Below are 5,822 nucleotides of genomic sequence, written 5' to 3'. Positions count from 1 at the left end.
ACGAGCGAGTGAGCCGAAATTTGTATATTTCTGCGTCATCATTACGTTTTTTTCTTATCTTTTTTGATTTTTTTCTTGCGCCCCCTTCCCCGTATGTTCGAAACCGTTGGCGTCCTCTTTTGATCCAATCGGCGATCGCTTCAGAACGAATGAAATTGCAGTCGCTGCTCCGTGTAACATTTTTCCTGCTAAATATAAAATGACATGAGTGAACACAATAGATATTATCATTTTGTCTGCGTCATCGTCACGTTTTGTTCTTCTCTTTTTTATACAAATTTTGGCGAGCGAGCGCAGCGAGCGAGCCGAAAATTTTTGTATTTCAGCTTACAAATCATGAAACTCTTGTAAGTTTTTGCTTATTAAATCTTACAATTCTAATCAAGATATAGTGACGGCCTTATAGATAACGATTTATACCAACAAAGTGAGGACTTGAAAAAATACTCTAAATTAGTACGAGCGAGTGAGCCGAAATTTGTATATTTCCGCATCATCATTACGTTTTGTTCTTATCTTGTTTGATTTGTTGTTGTTTTTTTGCGCCCCCCCCCCCCCCGTATGTTCAAAACCGTTGACAATGGTTGACGCCCTCTTTTGATCCAAAGGGCGATCGCTTCAGAACGAATGAAATTGCAGCCGCTGCTCCGTGAAACATTTTGCCTGCTAAATATAAAATGACATGTGTGAACACAATACACACTGCCATTTTGTCATCATCACGTTTTGTTCTTACCTTCTTTTTTATACAAATTTTGGCGAGCGAGCGCAGCGAGCGAGCCGAAAATTTCTGTATTTCAGCTCACAGAACATAGAATTTTTGTGTGAACACAATAAACATTGTCATTTTGACCGCGTCATCATCATGTTTTGTTTTTATCTTGTTTGATTTGGTTTTCTGCCCCCCCCCCCCACCATTCTCCCTCCCCCTTCCGGGCGAGTTTTTTTTTTTTTTTCTTCTTCTTCTTTTTCTTCTTCTTCTTCGTTTTTTTTTTCTTTTTTTCTTCTTCTTCTTCGTTTTTTTTTTTCGTTTTTTTGCGCCCCCAAGGAGTGGCGCCCGGGGCACGTGCCCCCCTTGCCCCCCCCCCCCCTAGATACGCCACTGTGAGGACCTTATAGTAATTATACATTGTTGTAAAAAAGAAACAGAAGTGATCGAAATGAAGTATATGTCTAACTTTGCTTAAAGTGCGAAAAATGGAGAGACCCACTAAAAAGACAGAGCTTGTAGAATGTGGGCCCCTCTAACAATGTCAATGGAAATTATTTTTGATTGGAAATGGAAATGGAAATTATTTTTATTATATTTATTATATTTACGTATATTACCTATTACATTACGTATTTATATTTCGATTATATCATTTTTACTGCTATCTTTATTATCATCACTCTAAGCCGGTAAATGCGAACGAAATAGAATCGTTTTTCATGTCATCTTGTTGATCGAAGCTTCACATCCTTTCACATTCGCTTCAATGTCTGTTTTCAATCAACCTCGTATCAAATATGCACGTTATGCAAATTCTTGGGAAAGGTGAATTCCCATATAATATTTAGATAATCATGTTCGTACTTCAGAAATGATTAACAGAATGCTGATTAGGTCATTGAAAGAATCGTGGTTAAAGGGTTTTTTTTTTGGGGGGGGGGTGCTTGTGAAGGCATCCTAGAATCTTGGAAAACAAAATTGCATCAAAATTATTGTTAAGTGGTTGGCACACATTTTTTTTCTTCATTTGGAGATGATTAAGTGACATTAATGGTAATCTAATTAGCACATTTGCGTAGTTTTTTTTTTTTTTCAGCGAAATTGAAGGCCTTGTAGGTTAGGCTGGTATTTCTCGTCGAGCGCCTTATACTGGGCTCTATACTGCTTCCGAAGTTAAACGAGAGCATATACATTTTTCATAATTTAGCGGGGTTTTTTAACATTTAACATTTTACGAAACGTGCTAATGACAGATCTCTCCATCCTTTCTGCTTCACCTTTTTTTTTTTTTTTTTTTTTTTTTTTTTAATGTAGATGCGTTTATCCATTCTGTAGAGCTCCTCGGAGGACAGAGCAATAACGAAGGACGAGTTGTGTTTACTATTCGCCAAAATCCAACTTCACTCAGACTGGCTCATTACGAGGAGTGGATGAAAAATGCTTCTATCCTCATCTGCCGTTACTTGGGATTCAAGGGAGTTTACGGTACAGTGGGCGGAGATTCGTTTGCTGGTTCTTCACGGGACGTGTACGCCAAAATGGGCGTGGTCTTTTGCCCCCCTGATGCCACAAATATTACAGACTGCTGGATGGAGGAGGAGAGAGAATATGGCGGGCGAGATCAGAGCATAGGTATCGTGTGTTGTGATGGTGAGGAACCTGTTCGTTCTGTTCTTTATCTCAGACACGAATGCACATTTAAGTCACTGTCAGTGGTATAGGTATACATGACTCCATGATTATTGTTAGCACCTACGCGGCACCTGCATTTAGGTAGTGTATATGCTATAGTGTCTGTTTATCGATGAAGGGAATAGGATGAAAATTACACTCATCTTTTTGAAAGGCTAATGTTTCTGCTAAGTGAGTTTTCCTGAAAAAAACAAACCTAACAACAACCAAATGCATTACTCCGAGTACTTAATCTCGTTATATTTAGAAAATTATCACACTGGTGAATATTAGGTACACTTGGTGTTACAATGTATTTGTGTGTGTGTGTGTGTGTGTGTGTGTGTGTGTGTGTGACAACCTCACGGGTTTTAAAGATTATTTCGGTTATAATTTCGATTATTTTGACATCTTCCAGGGAATTCCCGTGTCTCCGTTGGATCCCCTCTCGGCCTTGAAAGCGGCGCCATTCCGGACTCCAGGATAACAGGATCTACATCAAGCTATAGCTACAGCCCTCCGTACTATGGTCGATTAAACGGGCTTTCCTCATTCCGCTTTCCTGCAACAGCAAGAGAAAGCTGGTATATTGCTATTGATCTTGGCAAAAAGCATCTTGTGACAGGAGTAATCACCCAGGGCAGGGCAGGTACCAACGAATTTGTGACGTCATACCATGTATTATCTTACAACGATGGTGTCTGGACAACCTATGCAGACATTGATACCGGAAGCAATAAGGTGGGATGAAAATAAGCATGTTACAACCAAAGTGATCTAAATGAATACATGTGCAAGAAGGTATCGACTAAGCATCTCAATACAAGATTAGAACAGGCAATTAAGCATTGATTTTACTTTTACGTCCCACAATCATCACTGACATCGATTCTTGTTCCCCTTACGCATGAAAGAAGATTTACCAGTATTGTGTTGTTGTTTTTTTGTTTTTTTTTTTTTGTTATAGATTAGTTGCCTCGTTCACGTTAAAGTTCAAGATTATTTCATATTTCCGCTTTCTCAGTGATGGGATTACAAAATGATTGACAGTAATACAAGAATACAAAATATATACAACCATATATTTTGGTTGGAGAAGAAAAAAAAAAACATACTTAACACATATGTAAATGGTCACTATCATCTGATGATATCACAAGTAAATGTCAGAAATATGATGGAGCCTACATAAAAGCAATGATGCTTGTAAAACTGTAGGTTCCCGAATTCATAGGCGTGGAATTATACGGAAAACGGATATATTTATCTTGACCAACTAAAATTATACCAGTGCAAAAATCAATATTAAGAATGAACTAATGAACCACATGAATATCGCTCAAACCAGACTGTACAGATTTCGCCGTGTTTACAAAAGAGTGCTATAACGGTACCATTAAATAATTTGGAGCTGCGGACAGAGACAAAAGACTGGGAGTATAAAAAAAAAAGTTGCTAAAAGCCTGGTAGAGTGTATCTACTAAGTAATAGCTGTTTTCTTGCGTTTAAAGGTGAATAGGGATAAGGAAGAAGTAATATTTTGAGGGAGGTCATTCTAGTATCTTGGTCCAGTAAACATAATTGTTTTCTTTGCAAAAATATTGCGAGTACGGGGAAGGTGATAGGCGTCGTCTTTGTGGTATAATAAAAAAAATATTAAATTGAATATATCGTACATAAATGTTTGTGTTTAAACCTTACTATATATATTATGCATTATGACGCTTCAATATGGGTTAATCCATGTGTAAATTACAATGCGCATTTCTTCACCACTGATTATTGGCATGATACTTGAATGAGAATGAACGGTAATAGGTGAACGATATCGTCCTGTCACCGACGCAGAGGCGGATCCATACGGGGCGCACCGGGCGCGTGCCCCTTCTTTATTTGTTGTTAAAACAAAAGAAATAAAAAGGAAAATGGGATAAAACTCGGAAGTAGCGCCAGAAATATTGTTTGCGTCCCCCCCCCCCCCTTTACGGGATCCCTGGATCCGCCCCTGCCGACGAACGCAATAATGCAGTCATGGAACATGAATGATAAGGTTTAGATATTTTCCTACCTTTTGCCTTTTATAGCAGATAAGTGCGTGAGAACATATCCTCATTCCGATCAATGTCCACCTTTCTGTATTAAAGCTGATATATCATCAGTTTAGAAAGCATCCTGAAGTACGATACCTCGAGAGTTTCAGATTCTAGTTTGTTTTTGTCTTTTCCCAACCGCCTTGACAGATATTCTCAGCAAATTATGACGGCTCGAGCGCTGTCACACATTACTTTCAAAGTCCAGTCATCGCAAGTATCGTAAAGATCGGAATTCGCACCCTTTTTGGGTCGTCCTACATTTCTCTGAGGATGGAGCTCCTTGGATACGGACCACTCCCTCAAAACATCGGTGAGGAACAGTTCAATCAATATTAGATGAATCTCTCTAAACTCAGTCGTTTAGTAGGCTTTGCCAGAATGATTGCATCAGTGTGAAATCAGAACGATTGCCAGGATCGACTTTATCAAGACGACTTTTCCTCTTCACAATAAACACAATTACAATCATTAATTGACATATGTATGCTGTATAACATATGCAATTTATTCTTATTGGGATATAAACTGTAACACCTCATCAAATAACTGCGCCTTCATTAAATCATAGAGACTACATCTTTCCATACATCAAAAACTTCATGGATCAAACGTGTACTAATCTTTAGATGTGCAGATATAAACAAACAAAAGGTCCATCATTTAGTTACCTATACTATAAATTATTTGAAAAACAGATCAAAGGATTTCGGAAGATCGTCTGATTAGTTTTATGCCAGTTTCAATTATTTTCTACTCCCCATTGAAAATAAGAACACTCATTCTTGTACTTTGTTATTAGCAAACAAGCATTAATATATATATATATATATATATATATATATATATATATATATATATATATATATATATATTGAAACAAGGAAGGAAAAACTGACCAGAAACAATTGTAATAATAAATAGCTTCTGACCACACGAGCAAAGAGAGTTAAGGGTTTGGGACGAACACCGATCTAGGGCTTTCAATAGCTCAGTCGGTAGAGCACCGGTCTAGTAATCCGGAGGTCTCGGGTTCGAATCCCGATGAAAACCCATTTTCTTTGCTCAAAGTTTTCGCTATATATATATATATATATGTATATATATATATATATATATATATATATATATATATATATATATAATCTATATATAATATTTTATATATAAGTGTAGTCGATGTGTGTGTGCACAAGGATTTTGGTGATAACCGATTATTGTATGCCTCTTATTGTACATGTATAAGTTAGGTGGATAATTCCAGTGCGCACTGAACCTACAAACACAATAAAGTTTTTTGCTTTATACAGTCCTCCATGACAACATCAAAGCCTGAAGGATTTTTTTTA

At 37.3% G+C, this 5,822-nt stretch overlaps 1 non-coding gene across 1 annotated transcript; it reads left to right on the top strand.

The window, feature by feature from the left end:
• Positions 1-5,452: 5,452 nt before the first annotated feature.
• Positions 5,453-5,526, top strand: Trnat-agu (transfer RNA threonine (anticodon AGU)). Its single transcript has one exon. It is a non-coding gene; the product is annotated as a tRNA-Thr (tRNA).
• Positions 5,527-5,822: the final 296 nt, after the last annotated feature.

This window comes from Diadema setosum, chromosome 11, assembly GCF_964275005.1.
Source record: "Diadema setosum chromosome 11, eeDiaSeto1, whole genome shotgun sequence".
NCBI classification, from domain to species: Eukaryota; Metazoa; Echinodermata; class Echinoidea; order Diadematoida; family Diadematidae; genus Diadema; species Diadema setosum.
This window is presented reverse-complemented; position numbering and strand designations above follow the sequence as displayed.